At 38.0% G+C, this 27,369-nt stretch overlaps 1 protein-coding gene across 1 annotated transcript in view; it reads right to left on the bottom strand.

Annotated features, from left to right (window-relative positions):
* ZFHX4 (zinc finger homeobox 4) overlaps positions 1-27,369 on the bottom strand; it is a 149,506-nt gene that overhangs the window by 94,129 nt on the left and 28,008 nt on the right. The window lies entirely within an intron of this gene.

Consider the following 27,369-nt stretch of genomic DNA (forward strand, 5'->3'; position numbering starts at 1 on the left):
ATGCCAACTATTTTTCTGACTACAATAAACACTGTCTTGTTCATATTTTGCAGAAACAAGAGTCAAGTTATAAAGCAGAAGAATTTCTTTACTTTTCCAAGCCTGATTCCTAGATATAGATGATTCTAAAAATTTAAGATTCTGAGAGAGGAATGTATTACTGAAAATTAGTAGGTCAAGCATGCTCTGACTTAAACAGTTGCAACTCTGGGAGGAATTACACCCTGGTGGATACTGTGCCTCAGAAGAAGCAAAATTGTAACATAAAATACCCCTAGTCTCTAGAAGAAAAACATTACTTATGCTGGAATGTTACCTCATGCTGTAAGACAGTACCAATTAGGTTCTATTTGGCTGCTTCTCTAAAAAACTAGGGGGTTCCGTAGGTTACATGGTGCAACTGAAATTAATGATGGAGCTGACATTGAGCTGAATAGGACAAGGAGGCCAATGCTCACTTGTCCACTCTGTTGCCTTTATCAATAGTATATTGCAATGGAAAGAAAAAAAGCCCAACAGATCAACCACCAAAAATACCAGGACATAAAAGCCTAAAAGCAAACTGAAGCTTATAGAACTGCTTCTGGATTTCACATCCAGCATTTATCTACTTTCTAATACTGGAAGCTGACAGAAGTGCTACACCATGTAGTAAGGTAAAATATCAAAGCTGTAACTAGCCCTTCAGATTTGCCTTGAGAATTGTCCATCTACGTTTGCCCCAAGATGTTCTAATATTTATTTTTGAAGAATTATTTTGTAATTTAAGCCATCTAGGGAGAACAACTTTATCAAGGAGAGAACAACATTATCGTGATTATCAAACTAAGCAGCTCTATTAATTATAATCAAGCAAGCACCTTCATTTAAAGTTTATTTAACATAATTATATACTTTAAAGGGGGAAAAATCTCTGTATAAAACCTATTAGCCAATATTTATTTTTTTTACCTGTAAGGAAATTCTTATAACTGGCTATAATGTTTCTTTCTACTTATCAGGATGTGTGGAGCTACAATACTATCACTACATTTAAGACAACTGAAAAACACCTCAAGCTTAACTAACTGAATTTGTTTTTTTAACTCTGCACATTCCTCCATTCAAAGCATATTTTAGAATCATCCTAAAATAGTTTTCCCACTAATTTTCATCTTCTGTAGGTATAAAAAACTTCCAAACACAAACCCTTCAATTAAAAGGTTCAATCGTCTCAAAAAGAAAAAAAAAAAAAACACACAACAAATGCTGCTGTGATACTCTGTATTTCAGAGCCAAACCCCTGCTGCTTGGTCATGATAGTTATAAAAGCAGACTAATGAAAGCAGCAAAATTCACAATTAATTTTAATTCTGATGAAATCATACTGCTCTAATCAACTGCCTATCAAATGTCGGTGTAAATTACACTAACAAAAACAATTATTAGAACAGGTTGGTGGAATAAAATTTTCCATATACTCCATCTGCATAGAGAAAGCCTGTGTGGGAATTACTTTTAATGAACAACAAATTACAATTACTAAACTAAATGAACCATCTGCCTTTTTTGTTTGTTTTCACAGTCTCATTGGTACAGGGTGCACTGTCAGCTTAATTGCCATTCAAAATGGCAGACTGACCTATCACCAGACTGGCTCATCCATGACATTTTAACCGAAAAGCTGTAGCAGATGTTTTCAATTTTATGAAGAGGACAAGTATGTTTCATAAATATATTAAAAATATTAAAGGCCAGTGTTTAAATAATAATAATAAGGTACATGCCTATTTCAGACTGGAGGGCTTGTATGACTAAGTAGCCCTAAGCCCTAAATGAACACATGAAGTATTCATGGACCAATAATAATAGAAACAAGTCTTGGTGTGCTTTATTAATAGTTTTATTCAAGTAAATGTTCTCTATCTAGTCTCTAATAAGTGACCACCTTTTTTCAAAGGGGCACACATGAGGACTTGCAGTAATGACATCTATTAATAAACTTTTACCAAGCATTTCTAAAGTGCTTATTTGGATATGTCACCTGGCATCTGCATTAAAAAAAGAAAAAAAATCAAAAAAAGGAAAACCAATCTTTTCTTAGCTATGTCTCATACTAGCTGAGCTTTCCTTACTGAGTTTTTGGTGACCATGATATTGTGTAAGAGTTGAAATATTGACTGTCATCACAGCCACTGAGGGGAAAGAAAATCTCATCTGGACATGCGCTTAAAAAAGTAACTCCGTTTAGTACCATTGTATGATACAAAAGGGGTGGCTGAGGAGCGACTTTTTATTTCCGTATATAACTACCTAGTGACTACATCAGCCATATTTTCTAAAAGCCTGGCTCATCACTTATTATTAAAAAGCTTAAAAATAATTCTGAAATTGAACCTTTTCTGTTGAAGGGGCTGAACTGATAAGCCTTAGAGACAAAAGCTTCCTTTCTGCCTGAAATACTAAAATCCTTCAAGCTAAACCTAGAAGTACCACTGCTACAAAAAAAAAAAAAAAAAAAGGAAAAAAACGACACAACACCCAAAACAACAACAAAAAAACCCATAAGACTGTGTCAGTATCCATTTCCAATGAATCTTTCATTTCTAATACTGTCCACAAATGCTACTGTGTTATTTCAGGTTTGAATCCCTGATTCAAAGGACAGTTGTAAAAAGGAGTGTAAAAAAGGCTCTTGTTTGTTCTGAACAGCTTTGGTTCAGATCTTTGGGGATGTGATCAATAAATGTAAACACTATTTTTACATTCTGTTTTTAATGTTATTTGCACATTTATTTTCAATTTATCCTAAGCTATTGTGACAAGGTATAAGACAAAAATAAGTGACTAAAAGAATGGATGTCTCACTTCTAATTATATTAAATCATTTAATGAGCCATATATACAGATTGATGCAAAGACATATCAACTTCTATTTTCAGATTTCCATAAAGCTGGATAAGTGAAGGTGGCTTGAAATCATTCCCGTTCTAGGTCAATGTTATTTATCATTGTCCATACTAGGAGCTACTGTACATTGCTTCAGAATAATAGATTTAGCTGGTCTGCATGCCAGTGCCCACTCACATACCCATGTCTGACTTGAGGATTAAAATAATCCTTATTCCCCTCCCCCTTCTACACACCTCTGGCTAAGACTAGAAATAACAAAGAAAAAAGTGATTCCTCTACAAGGATATTTGACTTTAAAAGGTACATTACAGTGCTTGCACTACAATGTTGTTACAATTAATATTTACAGTTAGCTAGCTTGTAATATCAGTATATTCTTTGCAGAGATACGTGAGTATGATATGATAAAAACCTATTAAGTTAATTCACTGAACAGCATTAATAAAATTGTTTCATTCTTGTCTTTTATTTCCAGTAGTCTTGTTTCTCTTGCTATTCAGTCTTTATTTGAAGAAGGTCTTATCTGAAAGCCTTTGACTGGCTTCCACATCAGTTCACCTTCCAGGGAACCTTCCAGGTTTGTTTGGGCCAACATTTTTTGCTTTGTAGTTCATACAATTACAGCCTGGCTGCCCAGAAAAATTGCATCTCTAATTTTCCCTTTGAGGTCTTTCCTCATATAATCAATGTGTTTTCTTCCTTTCTACTGGAAGAAGCTTTCCTGTTCTTTTGGGTCAAGCAATACTTTCCCTCTTACAGCTCTTCTTCAAGGCCCACTGATATTCTAAAGTCTGGGAATGCTCCAGTACATTATTAATGCTCTGCAGAGAAAGGGAAATACAGAAAAGTGAAAAATACCACGCTAAACCATATGCCCCTCCCTAAAGAAGCCTGTTGCAACTCAAATCTTCTGCTCTCCCACATTCTGTCTGCATTACAGAAACCAGTAGTGCTTCCCAGGCAGAGAGTCCATGTGCATGCCCTGCCATCTCCCAGCTGTGTCAGGACAAATCCATGCAGTGCATTATCTTATCTTCACTTCCCCCATTCCCTTTCAGACCTGGTTTCCACACACAGATTGACTGGCCAGTGCTGGAGAGTTGCTGTGGCAAGATCTAGAGAGCTATCTGGACACAACCTTGGTAGGTCTGGATCGTTTATCCTGATAATAATGTTCAGAACACTGGAGTTTTTCTTCCTAATCCTTGCTCGGACCTGAGCACACCAAACAATTAGTAACAGCTACCACACAGAGTTAACATGTTACTGTGATGCTGACAAAACTGCAGTGAAAGACAGTAACCTGAGTCGAGCCATATCTCATATCGTCTCGTGTGGATTCTGCAGAAACTGGCTGTCTCAGGAGCCGGGCAGCAGATGCCCTGTCCTCTTCCAAGAGGTGGAATAAAATTATTGTGCTTTCTAAAAATGTGGAGAGATATTGTGTGGTACTGAATCATAACTGCTCTCAGAATGATCTAAAAAGTGTTTCCAATAGTCATCTAAGTTTAAAAAACTCATTCCAAGTCTGCGTTTACATGCTGTAACTTCGGATATCAAATTACATATGGAGTAATGCTGATGAATTATGACTCAAATGTGAAAATGCAAGTCCACAGGTCTATGAATGGTCATTTGAAGGGAAACTATTTGTCATGTTCTTTGAGCAGAAGCAAATTAATTTGTTGGCAAATGGCCCTTTCTGTCTATTGTTTGTACTTCCAATTTAAACAAATGAAACACTAATTATGACGTAGACAATCCTCTCCTACACTGAGTGACAGGTTAACAAAGAAAAATAAAAAACAAAAAACCAGACATGCGGATTTGGTTGTTTACTGCTGGAGTAGTACCTTGCCTTAGCAAGACTAAAATTACCAATAGAAAGGCACCTTATCTACATTTGAAACACTCAGTTCTCACACTCATTTTTGAAGTCTAATGCTGTCCTCTGAGAACAGTCACTGAGGGAGACAGAGAGATGGAAACACAAGAGTAACACTATGAATCGTACCCTTGGCCCAGCTATTCTGACGTGCTGTCTGTGCAAGCAGCTACTATCAGAATCACAGAAAAGCAGGGTAGGAACACTAGCCCTCAGAGAGCCTAAATGAGTGTGCAGCATGACGAGGAATCCTTGCTTGACCCTGGAAGACAGTCTGTTTATATCCTGACTTTAACAACAATAACAGAGAACCAAACATTCTTGTATCTCTTTGTTTCAGCCCACATAATCAGAAACATCATTAATGTTCATCCCCTTATCCTTCTCAAAAATCCTGATAAACTGTTTATCCGGATAACCCCCCACTGCAGCAATGAATTTCACAGGCTGATTATTTACTGCAGAAAACAAAGTAGCTCTGAGTTTCACCAAAGGCCACCTCCCTCTCCTACTACAGTGTCAAGTAAAGGGAGCACATGGCTGGGTTTCACTCTCTCCTTCATCATTTTATATACAGCCCTAAGCCATACCACCTTGTGCTGTGATCCCTTCAGATCTCACAGGCTAAAGCAGGGTCAGTACTTGGAGGGGAGATCTCCAAGGAAAACACCAGTGCTACAAAAAAGTGTTTTAGTAATTCATTGATGGTGCTCTCTGTCTAAATTAGTAATGAGTCAGTGCCCTAGCCTGGTGTTTAACAGCACCAGGAATTAGGAAATGTTTTCTTTTGGTTGAAACAAAGAACAGATTTCATAACTGCTTGTACTTAATAAAGTTATTAAGTACGTGGCACATTTTTTTCAAAAGAGGAAGAGTGTTAAGACAAATGTCTTGGCCAAATTTCAACTTGTAATTATGTTTTGCCTACCTACAGGCAATTCCCTGTGCCGTTTCACTTGAACATAGGTTTTGGTTGGTTTTTTTTTTTCCACCTGCCTTGAAAATACTTGCAGTGCAATCCTGCTGCACACAGTTAAACATGAGCTTCCTCCCAGCCTACCAGTATGTACATGAAGATGGCCCTATATGCACTTAGGCTAACACAGAATGGAGGAGCACTGAATTTAATTAACATTGTTAAAACATTTTGAAAGCCTCTGAATAAAGGCTTTACAGAAGTGTAAAGTATTACCATGGTTCCTACAGTCTATTTATTTAGACTTAATAAGATTCCCTTCCCACACACACGCACACTAAAAAGCCACCTTTTTTTTGCTTTGCCAAGTAAAAGCACATTAATAAATAGTACTGCTATCCAAGCCATCAAAACTTCTTTTTGCCTAAGAACAAACTTTCCCACCAAGGGCACCCTTTACTCCCTTTATCCTGTAAGAAGCTGAAAGACAAGTGCACTTTGCTATGTGGTGGAACAATCAAAAATTACAAACTTTGATCAAGAAAGCGAGAAAGCAGATTCTGCATTTGCCAACCACTCTCTGAAAGCAAAACCTTCCAGAATCTTTGAGATTAAACCCGGGGCACTGCTAGCTGATCTGAATTACATGTATTAAGTGAGCAGAGAGAGTCAGGGTCTGACTGATTTAAGTGTTTATAGGCTAAAACAGAGTGAAACTGCAACTAGAAACAAATTGTGAGAGTTGGAATAGGTTTGGGACAACAGCCGCCTGATACTTGCTGTCAGAAGCACTGGCTAATGGACAGACAGCTATATTCCTGGCAGCAAAAATCTCCCAAAGTTCAGAGTTTAACTCTCTCATCGAATCTGAAGGTAGCAAAGTGTGGGCCACTAAATTCTGCATTTAGAATTAAAGCATCAGAAGGAGAGCTGGAAAAGAGTGGATATATTAATTTTAAATTCCTGAATTAGTTCCTACCACACCCCACATCTTGGCTCTTTGTTTTCCATGAATTTCTATGAATTAAATCTGCTGACCTAAGCAAGGAATTTGTTTCAGAAACAGCTATGTTTAAATGCATACTGCAGAATATCCGAGGAAAGCACATTCTGAATGGGTAAACTGAGTATTCACAAAACAGCCAATTTCTAATGGTACATTTGCAATCAATCAGGGAACATAAATATACCATGTGTCAAACCAAACTAACCAACAAAGCACAAATGTTTAAATGTATTAAATATTGCAAATGACTGTAGGTTGAGCAGCAGCAGCAGGACTGAGCACAGTTTTGGGGAAGATATTTCTAAAACAAAAGAAATTGAGAGAAGCTGATTCGAAAGAGCAGCAACACCCATCCATTTAGCACTCAGCCATATACAAATGAACAAGACACACTTATCACTCCTTGGGTTACCTCAGTAGCCAGAATCCACAGCAAAGCCACAGAATCCAGCAAAGTTGATGACTGTAGGACAGCTACATGATGCTTTCTTGGCCATTTATACCAACTGTTGAATCCCACCAGTATGATCTCCGTTTATAGCACAGCTAGTATATCCAAACCCCAAGCCTAGCCAGATACTACACCAAACAATTGATTTCATTATCCAGTTCTGATGAAATTGTTGTGAAGATGAAAATCATCTGCATCTTGGAGACAACCCCACCTCGAGTACAGATGATTCTCCCGTAATGGCCTTGGGCATATGTTGATCAAGAAGGGCGACAGACTAGAACTCAGCAATACTCCACATGGGAGCACATGAGTGCACCCACTGGGCTGATGAACAACCACCCTAAACTGCCCCCACTCCCAACTTCTGCAAAAAAAGAATGGAGTCACTCAAGAGTAACTTCATTTATTGCTCTTGTGGTCCTCAGCTATTCATCAATACCACTTTATCATCAAATGTATCAGAAGTATCCAACATCTACAATAATAGGCCTGCCTTTAATAGCATCTAAGGGGTAAAGAAATGCCCTGATACCTGTGTCATCACCTGCAGCTGGCAGCACTGATCCTCCCTGTTGTCTTGCCTTTAAATATAGCAATTCCACATGCATGTGTGTTGAAGGGACAGGAGTTTCACCAGCTGATACCAGTCAGACCTGATTTGACTCTACCTTCTGCCAGGATAGTGAGAGTATGTTGGAGCTCCCAAGTCAAACACTCCACATATTTTCATTGTAATTGACTTTGAATATTCTAAAACATATATATGTGTATTCATTTCAATAATTAATACAATTAGTTATGCACATCAATATTTAATTAACTTTTCCACTAAAGGTTGAACAGTTTAAAGGACAGGTAATAGGAAACAATATTTATTTCATTGGTGGGTTTTAAGATCCTAAAATGAAAGACAGAAAAGATCTGTTCCTCCTTATTGCTAGTACAGAGTTATTCCCTATAGAGATTTGGCCAGATTGAAAATCAGCATTTAAATAGAAGTCACCAATTCAAAAGAGTAGTTCAAATCTTGGGTGATTACAGTACTTTTGCCTGCCAGCTGTCTGGCAGTCCATCAGAAATGGTCTGGTACTCTCACACTAGTTTTTGATTGGGGTATAAGTCATCGAAAGCCACTATTGCCCTTATCAGGCTTGTTACTATCAGCAGAAAAGCCAGGAAGTGATAGCTCAGGTACCAGTACCCCTCCTCTATACCCTAGGACCATGCTTTCATTCAAGCCATTATGCTGGGAGATTCCGCACCGAAGTTCTGTATCACCGGTGCTATTAGTTGTCTACCCTTTCAGTGCAACATTGAGAACTAAAATTCATTAAAATAATTTTCAAAAGTCAATGCACAAATTGAAACTGAACTGTTTAAAGATACTGTTGAACTGCAAAAGACTTCTGAGCATTAGAATCAAAAGAAACTGCTGATTTATACTACAGTGGTTGAATCCAATTTAATGTAAATTTTGCATTTTGATCACAAAGTAAAAGTGGATTCTTTAAAAAGTGTTAATAAGTTTTGATATATATCTAGCATTGTTTATTATAAAATTAATTATTATTTATAGCAGCATAACCCACACAAGCTCCCAAAGGGTTAATGCAACTAGATGAGCTGAAATTCATGAGCATAATCCTAAACAAGTGAGTTGAAGTTCTATCAGGTCTATTTCATAGCATCAGGGATTACTGCTAGCAGTCTAATCCTACTGAGCCTAAGGGAGGTACGTTGTATTGTATTTGAAATCCTGGCCAGGAAAGAACGGAAGGTTAAATGGGTGCCTTGCTCTGTAATCAAATATCACAGGCACTACTTATCTATTCAATGAACAACTAACGTAGAAAATCAATTAGGAAACAAATAGCTTCTTCTTTTGAATTTTTTTTTTTACCTAACAAAAAGGGAGACTGAGGAGTAAATGGTTTTATAATATATCTTTAACAAAACTATATCAGACTATCCACCGTAAAATAATTCTACACGTAGACTGGCAAACATTAACTAGAAGGCACAAAGCACCCGAAAGCAACTGCTGGTGTTTTAACGCTATTTCATTAAGTACAAGGGCTATTTTCAAGGCTAGCACGCATTTGAACACCAGCAACTAAGCATATCCTCAATGTATAAAGCAGCACACAGAAACTACTCAGACAAAAGTATTAAGTGACTGCAGATAATTGGACTGTGCTCAAATGAAATCACAAATACATATCCGGTGGTTTGTAACTGAACATCTTAAATTATGTATCAGTTGTGAAGAGCATTTCTTCAGCTGTGCATCATCTTTTGTTCACTTGGTAAAAATCCCAGGAGTACTGAAAAAGGCTGAAGCTCCTGCTGGTCTTTGTTCCCAGCAGGGAGAAGTCCCTTTTGGTGGTCTTGAGGTTAACACCCTACCCACCCCCCACCTCCAACCCCCACCCCCCATACCTGTCATTCTGAATAGACTTCACAGCCTGTGCACACAGACAAACAGCCTGACCTGGCCAGCTAGCTTGACCCCTGGGCAGGAAGAAGATCACATCTGTTTATTAATATTGGGACATTAAAAAAATGTAATCTTCTAGGCACTTGGAGAAGCAGGCTGGCAATTATACAGTATGCACTGCATGTCAGTCAGGGAACATGTTAGCCTGATATTATGTCCGAGAATGCTAAAACACTCATTTTGCTCTGATGAGGGGTTTCAAATACAGTCTCCCTCTGTATCTCTGAAAGCTGTTAAGAGAAATTAGCCCAAAGCACTTAAATCTTCAGCTTATCTGTTCTTACACTTCCCAGTTTTTAGTCTGTTTTACACAGTTTTATAATGTAAAACATTGGTAGTTAAAAACTGATGTAACTAGAAAAAAAAAGCTGTGATTTTACAGTAGGGGAAGGCACCTGATAAATAGAAAAAACCTCTCGATATTACAGTTGTGCTAAATGTGCCCCCATTACATTCTCTGAATATTTTACCACTTTTTAGTTCTGCATTCTAGACATCTGCATATTAGATGGTTTAAACACACTTAGTTTATATAATTGCCTAAAATATATATAAAACGTTTGTACATGTTTGTGATGTGTATTATATACATATGCACATACACAAAGCTTTATAAAACATAGATTTAACAGTGCCATGTGTGAAATCTTAGTGCCCCTAAAGTCAATGGAAAATTTACCTTTTGCTTGAGTTGGGTCAAATCTTAACCCTTTCTAAACACCACCACCACAAAGTCTCATTGGGATATGTTTGAGAATATCAAACCCCTGGTCTGACGCCTTTATACAGCCTGATAATTATTTCTAATTTCCCCACTGGTTACGCCTGAAACAGAATGAAAGACCCTGGTCTGGAACTCTTATATGCTGTATTTTGATGGCATCCCAGCTTTATTGAGGCTACATAGAAGATTTTGGATTGCCAGTGTGAATGCAGCACAGGTCCAGCATTGTTCACAAAGAATGCTCTGACCACCCAAGGTACACTTCTATACCTGTCATGTGCAAGGTTGAGGAGCATGGTCTTCAGAGAAGTCTCAAGTCAGTCCTAGAAGATGGTGTCAACCTAATCTCTGTGCTTGAAACATGACCTAAAATTGTCTCCAAGGGTAGGTATTATTAATGATCCCAGACAGACAGCTTAAATCAACAGTCAGTTTGGTTTTGCTGCAAACCACCAAGTTTTTTTCCTTGCTTCCTTTCAAATGGAAAAATTTCCCTTCAAATTACATTGGGCCAACACCCAGGATGGGCCTTCTACCAATGATGTGTTAATCTTGTGATCTGTGAGTCTGAAAAAGGAGTTTTATAGCACTGGAGGTGGGAAGTTTCCAGGCTTTCCAGCAGAATGTTAGCACTTGTTTTTAGCTCTGATAGGCCTTGAGATGTCAGACCTTCAAACTGAAACACTATTATGTATGGAAAAGCTATTATAGGAAAAAAGTAAGACATTGCTAAAATATATTGGTCACAAAGCCACAGCGGTGCTTTTTCCCCTTAGTATTAGTGGAGCTTGGCTTGGTGCATACAGCTATATGAAAAAAGAGTATTGATACAGTTAAAGAGTGCTCTACAAATTTCGGACATATTTTTCCTAATGCAAAATATGCAGGAGGTTCAAAATGCATGCTAGTTTCCTGTGGGATGGTCAGCATACCTTTTTCTGTCTTTATTACTTAAAACAACATAGCCAACTCCAGCTCAAGACAATAAAACCTTTATCCCACTCATCCTAAATAATTAGAAATGCATATCTGATAATATACACAAACACTCACACATGTATACACAAGAGAAAGTGGGAAAGATTATTGGCAGAAAAGAGAAAAAATTTAAAGGCATTTGGGGCTTGGCAAGAGCAAAATTGGGCTAAATGCTGCAGAAATGACACTGTTCCAGATGTAGATGGCACTGGGAAAACAGACACATAGAGGTGTTGGTAGAGCAGCAAGAAGAAGAATGTGGTGAGGTGGTAAACCCTGGCTGTCTGTGTGTGGAACTGAGGTTGCAGAGAGTAAACCACGAAGCACAGACGACACTACACACAGTCCTGAGGGAGCTGGCATTTTGGAGTGAAATTCCAAGCTTGAGGCAAGAGAGGAAATGTTTCTGACAGGTTGGGGCCTTTCAGGGTGGAGGCTTTCTGGTTTTAAATAGTAGCTGCTTGGAAAATGCTCACAAATGTGGAATAATTTAGGGGGAGAAACAGGCTATGGATGAGGTGACCTAGTGTGTATGCTCACAAAGTATGTCATGGTTATCAGTACCCAGTAACCTGTTTTGATCTGTAAAAGATATTTAGGAGGTGGATTTCATCCTAACAACACACACTTTATCAAACAGGGGAGCTGTTTCAGTGAGAGGGAAAACACTTCCAATTTCAAATCCTCTCCTCTTTTTCACGCCCTCTTTGCAAAGCAGTCTCTCTGACTCTTCCTTTGTAACTAGCCTTTTCTCTAGAGCACCAGAAACAAATGGAAAAACCCTAGAAATAAACTTCAGGAGAAAACCAGAAACAGTAACCATCAATTTCAGCAAGAAATTACCCAAATAACAGAACATTTTGAACTGGATAATTTCTCACAGCAGTGACAAACCACAGTAGTCAAACCACAGGAGAGCCATGTCCCAGTCAATTGACAGAGTTAAGAAACACTGTCATGTTGGAAAACTCTGGGGCCAACTCCATTCTTGGAGTAACACTACTGAGATCAGCAATACTACAACGGATCTGGCCCATGTTCTTCCCATCTCTTTCCTCTCATCACAATTTTAATATGAAACAAAGAGATTTTTTTACAGCTTCAAACAAGTTCTACAGAGGATAAAAAGCCACACAACCAGTAAAATCCACATATTTTTCCTGTATCTGCAAATGTTTAGACTGTTGTTTAACAATGTGACCTATCTCATACTAAAGAAAACACCTCAGAGAGTCTGCTCGTGTCTTTGACAGCTGAATATCTTATCTTTGTGGCAAATTGAGGAAATAATCCTCACAAAAAGCTAAATACTAGATGAAAAGTTGGGGGATAGGGTGTGTGCATGAAAGCCTGGTATATGTTGTAGCAACTGAAAAGAACAAACAGAGCTTGGAAACAACTGTGGTAGTTCCTCGCACCCAGAGTGCACTGACACAGGCCAGCCATGCTCCCTCCAAGACGATTGCGTAAGAAATGAAACTTACCTGGGTAAGAGATCAAAATACAGAACTGCAGTCAGACCCTACCGTTTGTGACAGTAGCTGCTGCCTTTCTGTCCCAGACAAAAAGGTTCCTGCAGCCACCAGCATCCCCCTAAGCCAGTTCTACCCAGGAGCTCCCCACAGCTCCCTGTGCTGAGGGGATTTCTCTCTCGTCACAGACACGCTCACACACACTCTGGCTACTGCCCTTTCCAGCCCTTCTCCTGACACATCCCCTGCGTGGCGCGCAGTGGGAAGGATAGTGCACACACGGCGGGCGCTCTGCCAGCCGGAGACTCCCTGACATAAGCACAGTAACCCTGCCCTCCCCCATGGCAGGGAACTTGCATCAAATCTCCAATTTCTTTTGCTCCATTAATGGCAGAAAGGCAGCTGAGGCACGGTTAGAGAGGGTTGGCCTGTGACCGTGTGTTTGCCGTACGTTTCTTTATTTCAAGTTTTCTCCGATGACTAATCCCTCTTTAAGAGTTTCAAATAGAAGTAAACTATTCTGAGATGCAAACTGCTGGAGATAATCATTTAGAAGTATTTCACTTTATGGGGGCGTAGAATATAAAAAAGGAAAAAAGCCAACAGTTACATACTTTAACTTTCCAGAAAGAGGGAGGGGTGAGAATCTAAAGTATTTCAAACCTAATTTTGTGAAAAGATATTCAGTGAGCTACTGCCAAGATAAATAAATGCATATCAATGTGACTCTTTTGCTTTAACTAATTAGCAGTATTACAGGGTTCAGTAGTGACATTTCAGCAGTAATTGATCCTCTGATGGAATTTTTGTGTATTTCAAACTAGCCAATACATCCAGTCAGGAGGGCTGTACAAGAACAGAGGCTGGCAGCCAGCACAGAGGGGTTGGTCACCATCTGAGCGAGACCTTGGACCCTGGGATGCTAAACACATGCAATCAACAGGAGCCACTAGCAGTCAGCGTTTCTGAAAATCAGACACCTAATGCCTCCACTTGTAGCACTTCCTTCACCACTGGCAGGTAGCACAGCTAATTGAAAATCAGGTGGCAATTCCATTAGTGTTTGTATATACTTGCACAGGGAATAGGGAACTTCCTGGCTTGCTCCGAAATTAGTATTTCATTTCAAATTTTGTGCTGACTTGGTGGGGAGGGCATTTGGCATCATATTTTCACGTTACTTCACACTACATACAGGGTAACTTAGTAACTATATATTTCTTTCTCCTCTAAACCCTAATGTGAAAGGTTTTAACGTCAAGCAGCATGAAGGCCAGAACAATCCAAAAGTCAACACAGCCCCCACAATATGAGTTCAGCCGCGACAGACATCCCATCTGTATTTCATGGTGTACCCTAATAACAATCAATAATACATTAAAGTTAGCGCTGAACAGTATAAAAAGAGCACACTACAAAGAGTCCATTTGAGTTATGCCTCAGCCTTGTAGTCCACATTAGAAACAACATCTTCTGTTTTGCACCAGCAAATTAGTATCTGGGGTAAACTTTGCAGGTAGATGGTTAAATAGCTATTTCTGTTCTTCGCGCTTAATAAGTAGGTAACTGCCTATGGGTATTTGCACCCCAAGTCACTATGTATAGCAATAAATGCGGGAAAGCAACAGAAAGCAGCTGTCTGAAGAGACGTGTGACATGGGGGTAAGCTGGGTGCTTCTTTCCCTCACCTTCTTAATATTAGGGGGAAATGAAGTCTTCCATGGGGTAAATCAGAGCTGGAGTTTTTCCCTCTCGTCTGACTAAGTAGGAAGTGACCTAACCACTTAATGCAGGCATCTAACACAGAGACAAAAAAGTTATGGATTAGAAACTGACAGAGACAGAAAAGAAGCTAGAGGAACTAACAGGCCATTTAACAGAACAAAAGTTACCTCTGTGTCTCCTAACATCAAACTAGGATTGACCTTGCAGAGGGTGTAAACAAATTCATGCCAGTCAAGACCAGCCAAAGAACCATCAGGAATGCCAGAGAGTTTAAAGTTAGCTGAGCATGCAGGTGAAATTCATTATTGACAAATGAATCCCAGAAAATGTGTATTAGAAAGATTAATTTGAACCAATCAAACATGTTACCAGTATCTAAGTTAAATGTAACCACTCTAGGACACTTGGGCACCAGTATGAAGGAGGGCGTGGGAAGAGACATGCAATGAAAGGCAACATATTTCCAGCCCTGAATGCAATAGGATTTGTTTAAAGCAGATTATATTTTTGGCTACACCAGGCATGGGACAGTAAGATCATACAGCTCCACTGAGAACAGTGTGTTCAGTTCTGAAATATCTGTATGTCTCAAGAAAAAATTAGCAGGGGTAGAAGGAGTTCAGAGATCAGTGATGGGAGTAGCAGAAACGTGGAAAAACTTCCACTAAAAGAAACACAGAACAGATTGAAATTCTTTGGTGTATGAATAGTGTAAGTAAAAGACAGACATGATAGAAAGATCATAAAATAATCATAAAGTTTGTTATGAAGACATAAAGATTATATAGAAAGTCCGTAAAACAAGTAAGAACATATGATCTTTCTTGTTACCAGATGACTAAACAAACAAAACTTAATAACTTAAATGAATTTTAAAAGAAATTTTTAAAAGCTGAGAAAATATATTTATATGGAGGCTAAATTAACCTGTGGAACTCCTTCCCACTGCATGTGATTGAGCCAAGAGTTCAGTTTATAAATTGATTTGATGTTTATGTACATATAAGACCACCCAAAGACACCTTTTTGGAAAAAAAAAATCATATTTGAATTTGTATTATGTTAATTCATTGTTCTTTAAGTACAGAGGGTATATAAGAAGGAAAGGAATTTTCAAGTATGAGCAACACTGTTCCATACTAGCCCATGAAGATTTTTTTGCTCTGCTCTGAGAAGCAATTGTTGTTAGCCAGTCTAGAGCAAAGAGATTAGATAAGGTGGAATAATGGTATAATTTGCTGTGTTAGGACGATGATTGCATACTTGGCCTATTAATGTGTTGTTGCTTATAAAGCAGCATTCTCTTCTGTTATGGACAGCCACTACAAGAGATGTACTTGACCAACTTTATTTGCAGTGCAGTACTTTTCATTAGGACAGGTTGGAAAGATATGTCATGACTAATTGACTCAGAAACAGCTCCAAAGAAGAAAGAGATGTTCTTTACACCCAGACCAAGTCCTTATAATTTTAGTCCTAAAAATGTTTGTAAGAAAATCATGAGAAGGAAATTACAACAGAAAAGAAAATCCAACCTTTACTACAGCAGACACTAACATATATACCTTTATACAGTAATATAGCAGCTGACAGTAGAAGACTGGGGTATGTATGGACACACATATTTTTAAATTCTGTTTATCTTGAGAAGTGTACATTTTTATAAGCACACAAACCCAGCCTTTTTGCTTCCCTGCAATGCACCCCCTGTGCAAGAAACCCAGCTGTGACTTGCTCCCTAACACTAGTGTTGGATAATATCTGTCTGAGTTCTCATGAGCATGAACAACTTCAGACTCCATCTCTAAGTCATTCCTCCCAGTAACAGACACTTTTCTAAGCACCTGTACAGATAAATATAGGCTGACAGAAAGACAGATAGATATTTCTTCACATATGTGAAGAAATTAAGTGGTATGCTTAATTACATTTCGATAAGGTCCATTTAGACTGCCAAACACAGTGAAGACCAACCTCTCACTCACCTCTGCTCAGTTAGAGACACATTTTCCTTTTTCCCAATGCCATGCTCTGTTTCCTAGTCCAGACAGTATTGAGCTTACCTTCTAAATCTATTAGGACAAACAACTACTAGAAGTAAAAGAGAGACATTTGTTTAGCTCCTGCTGTGAACACGTGAGGCACAAAGCCTTTGTATCTGCAGAGCACAAAAGCTGAGAGAACTGGGATACAGGCTTGAACTCTGTAACATGAGATTTCAGAGTTCTCTTTTTATTGATTACCTGCTCAACTCTCTTCTTTATCATAAAAAAATATTACATACATACAGCTTTTCACAACCAGCATAGCTCTTGTCCTTTGTATACCCCAATGTGCTTTAGGTAAACCTTGTCATCTGATTGATACTTTTGAGGTAGCTAAGGCCACAGAATTTGAGATGTTCAGTGAAGAACTCATGAAAGAAAAGAAACTGGAAGATGTCTGGATCCAGGTCCTACATGTAATATGTTAAGTCATAGATGATCACCCAAACTTATTTTTGTTTTTCAAGCAATGAAAAAAAAAAATAAAAACATAAAGACTACGAAGTGTCTAACCGAGAAAGAGTTTGCTCTTTCTCAAAAACACCCATCAGGATTCCTAGTAACTAGTTCCAAATATTTTCATCCTTTGAGTTCTATAAGTCACAGAAATTCAAGTATCATGAAGATACTGGTGAAGCCTGATATGTTACAAGAAATACCAGTGAATATATGAACTGGAAGGCAGAGCACATTGACAGCATAGCCAATTCATCATCGCCTATGAGATTCTTTTAGAATGTCAAAAACTGACAAAGGATATCCACAACTTAGGTATGACACCTATTTCTGAGATGTATCTGCAACAGGGTTAGTCCCAGGAGCCAATACAGTAGTGCTTTCAAATTTGCCCAGTGACTCTAGGTCACAAATTCAGTAAAATTAGTCTTAAACTATTTTTTGTGGCCTCTAATCTTTGTCATCTGAGAGCTGACTTCAGAAGATCCTGTGCTGATATACCCCAGCAGGGTCCTGCCTTCTCCCTGGGTCCAAGATTTTGAGTGTCAGAAGTTCCTGGAGAAATAAGGACATAAGGTTTTTAGAAACACTTGCAGTTTGGCCTTGGTTTTTTCCACCAGCTTCATTCTTACTAATTTCCAGTTATTCATTAGATGCATACATATCTGGAAATGCCAAAAGGGTGTTTCCAAAATAGTAACATCTAGATACTAAAAGCTGCCTCATTTCAGTAGTAAAGCAAGCCTTTTTCCATGGTCTCATCACTCACAGACACGAAGAGCAAGAATACCAAGGTCCTCCTCAGACTTTGTTTCATTGTTCTAGCTGTGAAAATATCAAGATTTGGTCATTCACAAAGTGCTTATTCAATTAGAAAACTTTAGTATTTTTGCCCCAATCTATTTCCCAGACAGCAAGTTTTTGCCTAGATTATGTAGAAAGTAGGAACCTTGTTTCAATGGAATGAAGCTGCATCAGAGGAAGTTCATATCAGACACTGGGAAAAGGTCCTTCACTGAGAGCATGATCAGTCCCTGGGACAGGTTCCCCTGGGAAGTGGTCACAGCACCAAGCCTGTCAGAGTTCAAGGAGAGCTCTTAGTCATGGTTTAGTTTTAGGTAGTTCTACAAGGAGCAGGGAGTTGGACTCAATGACCCTTATGAGTCCCTTCCAATTCTAGATATTCTGATTCTATGATTCTGGGCATAAGAAGAAGTACTCTTCAATTTCTTTTGCCATTAGGACCCAGAGTTTTGAATTTATCATAAGGATAACATCAGTCAAAGCTGGTATGATACTTGAGCCAGTTGCAACTTTTCAGGATTTCCCAAGGAAAACATCTTCCTTCTTAATAAAGAAGTTTGGAGACAACTGACCTCCCCCACTCCCCCAGGCAAGGACTGCAATAGGCCCAACCACAAGTTTAGGATGTCAATGGAAAAATTCCATATTTGTCAAACAACTTTAGAATGAGATGATATAGACCATTGGAAGTGCCTGTTAAAGTTCTGGTAAGAACAGTTTCCACTGTAACACTTTGTTTTAAACAGAGTCATCACAACATGACTGAACTTGAACTGTCTCTGAATTTTGTTTTTCTATAAAATGTTTTTCTATAAAAAGTTTGGGCACAAACTATCCGTGAACAGCAGATTCTGTGCTGCCTTTATTGGTAGAGGTGGCTTTATGGGTTTTCTCTCCAGGAGCAGTGCAATGAAGTGGCGTATGCTCTTCTTTGGGAGAGTTTACAAGGGAGAACAGAGGTTACAAATAAACTTTTCTTTGGGCAGACTCCTGAATACTGTCCTTGTAAGTTAGGTTGTCTGTACACAATGCAGCAATAATATAGTCATGTATTTTAGATACGTGAATCATATTAACAGCATGGTTTGATTAACGCTCTAAGATAAAATTTTAAATGGAAAAAATTTAAATGGAAAAAATGGAAAAAATGTTTATTAGGCAACTTGTGGTCAAATATCCACTCTTGGAATAAGATTAGTATACTACCATTCATGTCTCCCATTAGCAATATGTAGTTTCCTATTTCTGCATATAAGCAAGGAGTATTGCTTATACTCTTCATATATGACAAAACTATTTTTTGGGGGGTTTTGTCACTGCTACTGTAGTAGGATGCCCAAGGCATGGGAATCTGCACACTTCATCATTCAAGGACTACCTTTGTTCAATTTTTGTTTCCTTTAGTGCCCCCTGCCTTTAAAAGCTAAAGATTATATTAATGCCTTCCCTCCCACAGGGAGAGTAGCACACACAGTTTCCCCTGAGGCTATGGTGCACAATGCTCTGTGTATCTGTCTGCTGCAGAACTGCAAGGCTGGCACCTTCTGCTGCAGACCAAGGGGGTCATACCCATGACATCCTCCTTCACTGCTGTCCACAAAGCAAAGGTCTTGTGGTTCTTAGCAAAGCTTCACTTTCTTTATATATCAGCATGAAGATGCATGATCATCATTCTTCACTATCTGCCTGTATTAAGTATGCCGGGCTAACAGAAGGACCACCAGCATAAAAAATATTACAAGCTACCACTAGTAATTTATGTTTTATTAACATAAAAACCCTACTCATATTTCATGTAATTACTATCTATTTCCTGTTGTACTCTATTGTATTTTGCCCACAAACATACACATGGAAGTTTCTCCAATAAAATATGTCTCCTGCATTGTACCCAATTCTTGCTAAAACCAACAGAACTGGTATTTCTCAGCATTTCATGCCAGCCTCTTTACTATCCTCCCTTACAAAATCTAACTGGCACATTGCTTCAGGGGTACCCCAAAGAAAAAAAGAAATTAATTTGTCTGTCTAGCACGATAGACACATATAGAGCCAATACAGTCTCAAAAGCTGCGTATCAAACAGCTCAGAGCTCAGTCCTGTACATATGAGATCTCTAAGGTTTTATTCCCATCAACCCTCCTGTAATTTCCTAATTCTGGCATTTTATCTGGATGGACTGACAAATGCATAGACCAGGGGAAAGTTTCTCCTAAATCACTTAGCAAACGCAATAGCATAGCTGAAGTACAGGTATGCGTGTCAAAATATAACTTTCCTGTCATGTCTCATTCTTTCTTTTTTTTTGTACTTGTTCTTGAATACATGGAAGAGATGTTGGAGAAAAATCCCACCTGGGAGAGTATGGTAAACTCTAATTACAATTTTAGAGAAGACACCTGTAGTGAGTTGCGTAATAGCAGCTAAAATCTCCTAAGGGTAACAAGGAAATCTATGTTGCAAGGCTGGAAGGGAGTGGCTGCTAAATCCATAGCTGCAATCTATTTATGCACATACACACACACACTCACATTGACATAATACTCTTACATACACTATACACTGCATCTCTACTTTGAATCACGGTCAGAAATAATTACATATTTCTCTTAATGTCAGAATGAAAGAACTCCAAGCACAAAAACCAGCTGTTATACAGCCATTTTGTGAGTCAAACATACTGAATAAATGAGGCTGATCCTCTTTACGCTACTTTTGCTCACCTCCTTGCTCACTCTTTCTGCTCTGCAAGAGGAGCTACGAATTCAGGCTCCACTAGTCCATGTCCTGTACATCTGGTACAGGCTCCTTTCAAATAGTGGCCTTGTACATCCTCATCCAGGACAGCACACAGACTGGGATCCTGGTCAGCATTTCAATGAAAGGACACGGGGATTCTCTAAACCATGGTTTGAGAGTACCTTTCTGCTTTAGTAATGTACCACAAGCTGAATACAAGGTAAGCTATTTTTTGCAAGGACCATTTTGTAGGACTATCAGAGCCAGACAACATCTGAATATCAAATTAAATATACATGAAATATAATGTGAAAATTATTTCTTTACTATTATATTTTAAATTTAAAATAAAAAACAAATAGGTTTGAAATTACTATTCTGTTAGCACACACCTTGTTTGTTGTTTTTTTTTAAATAAATGTACTTGTCTATAGTGTATAAGTACATACAGTAGGCATATATATTATGTATAACTATGTATAGCTGACTACACAATGTGTTCTTTGAACATTTGTTTCTTTTTATAAGTGTAAAGCACAAGGGCATAATCTGGATTACAGTAACTAAAACCTGCAATAGAAATCAAATTTCATAAAACATTTAGAACCTTAAATGAACATAAACCTGAAAACACTATAAAAATTGAAATACACTTATCATGAGGTTTGTTTAGCATCAAATTAGAATAACTTTTGTTTATCACTTGAAACAGCCTTCTTCACCTAAACAAACAAGAATAAGATTAACCAAAACGTGTTTTGGCTCCTCAGATGTGCAGACATATTCCAATTTCCTTTCCAAAATGATTTTTATGCAAATCAATGCTGCACAATCTCCTGACCTCTTTTACCATCATACTGGGACAATGACAGTTCAATAATTGGACTGGCACATATCTAGGATATTTGACTGTAAATTACAAAGTTAGTGCAGGACAATTGAAATGAAAAGAATGTGATTGTCTGTTAATTCTGGACTGATCAAGTATCAACATTTCATGCCAAAGAAAGTAAAGCAAACAAAGTGATTGGGGCTGTTAGTCCATTCATCCCTGTATGCATATACTTCACATCCCCCACCTCAGTTGTTAATTCCTAACAACGATGCTTTCATCCAGAACAAGGATAATGAGAAAAACCCAAGCAGTGTTCCTTGGGGAACTGTCACACTAAAAGTTACCTAAGGACTAAATCCCACTTGTGCCTCCTGCACATGATAAAGATGAGCAAAGCATTCACTATCCCTGGCTGATTTAAAATCCAAATATGCAAACAGCATTATGGAATCCAGACAGACTATTCTGCTTTGCTGATGGCAGAAGCAGAAAAAAAGCTAGTCTAATTAAGCTTTTGACTTTGAACCAGCAGAGAAGTGGACACCTCACTTGAAAAAAGCGGTGCATAACCCCAACTGAAGAGCAGGTGCTGCATGGTATTTGCATTTCCTGCAGAGGATGCTAGCTAGCAGGACCAAGCAGCTGACCGTGAAAATTCTTGGCCCTAAGTGACCCAAGGACAGACAATAAATCTATCCTATAAAATATAGTAAAAGCCCCATTTGTTCTTCTACCCTTTCAATATGTGATGTTATACATTTGTGATTATCTCATTTTATTGGGCTCTTTAGAAAGCTGTTTATGATCACTTGTGGACAAAACAAAGGCTCATTGTAAACTCTTTTTTAAATAAGTTGGAAGGTCAATATGAAACAAAGGGCACCACTTTCATGACTGCTACGTGCAAGCTATGCTTGTGTGTGTAATATTACAATGCATTTCAGCAAAGGGATAGAGTCCTAGCTAATTACAAAGCTAACATATAATAGTATTGCATTAGCAGCCCAAGAAATTCCTATTGAATTGCATACATCTGAAAATAGAAAGACATGCTTGTGCTGAAACTTAATTATCTTGGCAAAAACTGAGGGCCAGATTCTCAGAAGACATAAACACAAAGCTCTGCTTCACACTCCTGAGGATCTAATTCTTTGTTTATTCAGATAACCTCCACCAGATAAAACTTACCATTTGGATTAACTAATTTGCCTTATTATTTATGGTACCTACAGCTAAAACACAATCACTACTCAGTCTGTGAGTAGGAAAAAGAGTACTGCTGATCTACAAATACAAGGTCTGAAAAAGACAATCAGCATGCCCTACCAGGTTAAAAATGTTAATGCTGTTGCATTCCACCCTAGGCAAAGAAGACAAGCCTTTTTCAAGGACAGCTCTGACTGAAATTCTTTCTTATGGGTTCAAAGTAAAACATTATGGTAAAAAATGAATACAGCTTTGTTTGTTTCTTCAGTCATCGTTAGCAATAGACATAAGGGTATTCTGGTTTTGAGCCCATATGGAAAGATCATCAACACTTTCTGCTTCTGGGTCTTTTGCCAAAATACCATATCCCACATGCCTTTTACCTTAAAACATAAAAGAAAAGGTGTTGTTCTGGTCAAATAAAAGAAATAATTTTTACTAGCATACGTCTAATGTTAAAGCTGCCTAAATCCTGCCAAAGACATTAAAACACCATCTGCAAAACAGATTTTCATTAAATTGATCAGTTTCAAGTTAAGCAGCTAGGCAGATGATGCTTTTGAGCTAACCTTTAACCTTTAACCTTCTTAAACTGAAATCAGGTCACTTCTTTTGGGTAATATCTTTGCCGTTTGAGAACATGAGAGGTAAAGGAGTCTACACAGACTGAACTAACAATCATAGCATTAATAGTGTTATGGATCAATATTTTGTCAATAAAGGGAAAACCAAGGTAGTTTTCACACAGCTGAGTATTAGTCTGCTAACTGCTGCCCGTCACTTTCCCTGAGCTCCTAAACAGTTGCACTGCAGTAAACTGCAGTAAATATCCAATATAAAAGTAATGTTTATTAAAGCTATTACCAGCTAATAGATTAATATTTTTATAGACTAGCTTCAAGTATCTATTTGTGATTAGAAATTGATTGTGTCATTTAGTTACTTGTTTAAAACTTTTCAGCCACTCCAGTTTGCTTTGCAAAAAGGCTACCCTCTATTTCTTTATTTATTAAAAGTAGTTGGAAACTATTTTCTGAGCACAGAACATGATATATGTGGTTCTCCAAATCAAAAGCCATTTGACTAAACTACAAAATGGCTTCCTTAAGAGCAGTTCCAGCTATATGTACTTTATAGCCACAGAGATAGATCACTGCCCTGCCTCAGCTTCCCAAACCTGCAGAAGTTGAACGCTTCCTCCTGCAGAATGGAAATGCACTCTGTTGCTATAGAGGCTTTCTCTGTTTACTTGTGGAGTCGTTGAATGTTTCTTGATGGATGCTGCCAAGTACTTGCAACTATTGCGTGGTTTAATTTGCTAATATTGAGTTCCACAATTCCAAATTCAAGTCTTTGGGAAATACATTTAGGCCAAGCTGAGTTCACTCAGGGTAAGGCCGTCTTTGTTCTGGCTCCTGGCAGCCACATTACTGGGACCATTTGAATATGCACTTCTGTAAAGAGCAAGCAGGCCATTTCTTTTTTAAATTACTTAGAAAACAGCTAAAGGTTTCACTTTGCCACATTTAGAATCTAACTCTAAAAGTGACATTTCAGTGCTGCCTAAAATTATACAGCTTCAGAGGAGACACTCTGATGTTCATGGTCTATTTAAAAGCTATGCTTATGAAAAGACATCCCTTTATTCCATCAATAGTTAAGCACAGGAAGAGAAATCAAGCTGTTACGGCAACATTTATAAAAAGAAAATTCACAAAACAATAACATTTAAATAAATATAAATGACTAAAGAAAAAACTTTGAGGTACTTGACAAAGCAAAGGAACAAAGTCACAGATTCTTTTTCTGTGCTTTCAGATGGTTTTAGTATTAAAGTTTTTATTGCCAAACCATATTCACAGCACCTTAATTTTAAAAGAGTTGGAGGAGCTGCTTGAATATAAACACAATTCATGAATATTCGATATCACTCCCAAGGCATATATCTATTATTCATACAAATTAATGTTCTTTTTTCCTTAGGTTCTCTAAAAGTTTATCTGATGTATCAAGAGAAAAAAAGTTTACAACTCTCTTGGTGTCAACAACTTCACCAAGACCTGACAAAACTATCAAGTCTGCTAGCAGATAACTTCTCACACTTTCAAAATCTCATTTATTTCCACCTTGAGGCCTGAATGTACACCCACAATTAAAAGTAAAGTTTTCTGGGTGACATACAGAGGCATTGCAGTCAGTTATAAAGTACACACATCTCTTTGGGACACATTGTAGTACTGCCAGCCCCAAATCAATAATAATAATAATAATAATAATAAATGATGATGATAATAATAATAATAATAACAACAACAACACCCACGTGATATTTTATATAAGTTTTCCTCTCCTTCAAATTAGCCTTAAAATGAGATAAAAACAATGGGAGCACATGCATATGCTACTTGCTTTCTGAAAGTTGTTAATCCTAGCAGGGTTCTTAAGCTTCACTTAAGAAGTCATGAGGGACAGAAACTTTTAAAAGCTGAGATTCTTACTAGCAATCTGAGGGACAAGTCTTTAAAAATATATGTATCAGGAGGCTTGCAACCCTATGTTTACCAGCAGTACACTTTCAATTGTCCTTCTGTTGGACATGAAGCTTAGAGGGTGTCTAAGAGCTTATGCATTCCCTCCCAACTGGAGTGTCTTTCACCCTGATTCAGACTGAACTTCAGATATTAGCAATGGTCATTGGCCATGTATGATAGCTGCACCACAGAGGCAATACTGAATTGTTTGATCTAACAAGCCAAGATCTGGCAAAGAAGCAGGTTCAGCGGCAGGACATTGTTAGTGACAAGGGCTAAGAGCTGAGACTCTCTGCCTTAGTACACTAAAATGTTTTGTAGGACACGCTGCAAACCCAGACATATTAGAGCAAGTTTACTTTAGGAATTGGACTGAGTAAGGGAAGAGACAGTACTGGTTTAGGTAGATAGTTTGTACCTTGCAACTCCATAGCTATGCCTACAGCTTTATTTAAAAAAATAAGCAGCTGGCATCTTATCTGAAGCCTTGGCAGTGAAGCCACCTGAGAAAAGCCCTCTGCCTTCCCGTCTCCCATTTTGTCATTCTTACCTGTGACACGGTTTGCAGCAGCATCTCTGAATGGTGGCATTATAAAAGAGACCATTGAAATCATCCAGATTAACACTCAAAAAAAGAGGTAGGGACCAACTATGTTTAACTTAGATCATTTTAAAAAACTGACTTAGAGTGTGGCTCCACTATCAGCGTAACTGGAGGGAGCAAGGAACCGCTTCACGGATGATAGAGCAGGACGTTATGAAGGCAGCTCTGCTGCTAAGGCAGGCTAACTGTGTCACTAGGCTCAGCTTTTTTGGCACTTTTCAAAACAGGACTTTTGATCTTTAAAAAATGACACAAAGAAGCACAAAATCCCAACCCCCTAGAGTTAAGGAAAAATGCAACTTAAATAAAATACATGATTAAATTAGCAGAGCAGCCAGCACTGTTGGACAATATAATAGACCTGTTCTTGTGTTACTGCCATTTTTGTCCATAGCAGATCCACCAAGGTTACAACTATCAGGTTATAAAATGAAAATCCATGTTACGGCCTGTGCACCATGTAAGCTCAGAACAACCACTTGAACATGGTTGAACACCAGCGAAATATTTTTTCTTGTTTAAACTAGAGGTCTGCTGAGGCTTTTCTGTATTTGTTCTGTGTGTACACATTTTCAACATGATTAGAGAACCAGCATAGTTGCTGTAATCAGCAGATGACTCCTGATAGTTTAGTTATCACAGATTTCTAGTATAAATCAATAGATAACACTTGCAAAATGGATTTTCTAATCATATTTAGAGCTTGTTACAGTGACTAATGGTTTGCAATATTTCCTGAATTTTTATATCCCCTAGACAAAAGAATTTTTAATAAGTTACAAAGTTATTCATCTTGGAAATGAATGTGTTATATTTTTTACATGAACCAAGACAATCAAGCCAATCCAGTAAACACACTGCAGAAAAAAAAAAATCACCCCATAATTAGGGTTTGGGAAAAGTCATGACAAGTTGTGTAATAAATGGTATTCATCACTCCCACATATTCATTATATCCACATAGTTTTTTCCAGTAAAGATAAAAATATTGTTGCCATTCTACTAACATATTTATCTACACCACACCCTTTCATGTTTGTGAAAAATCATTACTGGCTTGGAAAAGAAGGGCAAACAAAAGCATGACAGTGCTTACTTTTGAATATCCTTGGTAATAATGTGGCATATTGCATGTGCTTACTGAAAAAAAAAAACCCAATGTAAAATAACTTGGCTGTGATAGAGTATGGTTGCAAACAGATACATATGCCAGAAAGTGATCTCCTTCCCTATGCATGATATGGAAAAGTCATCATTTTCCATAATCCCTGTCAATCTCCTGATCAAAATGTAATAGACAAAGTCTGAAAAGGTTATAAGAGATATAAAACCCCTCTAGTCATTTATTATGAGAGACCTCATTTATTACGTGAGACCTGTTTTTAAAAAAACTTACGTTTCCTGTGTTCACAGAAAGTGCATCCTAAACAGGCCCTCAGGTGAATCAACAGGACTCATGGGGAACACGCCGCCCTGACTAGCCTGCATAGCTCTTGTTCAGTTATACACATGTTCAATAAACATTTATTCTGCTGATTAATCAAAGCCTTGTTCAATTAGCACTAAATGGTTAATTCCCTAGTCTACTTGGTGCGGACTG

The sequence above is a fragment of the Falco biarmicus genome, chromosome 3 (genome assembly GCF_023638135.1).
Source record: "Falco biarmicus isolate bFalBia1 chromosome 3, bFalBia1.pri, whole genome shotgun sequence".
Lineage (NCBI taxonomy): Eukaryota > Metazoa > Chordata > Aves > Falconiformes > Falconidae > Falco > Falco biarmicus.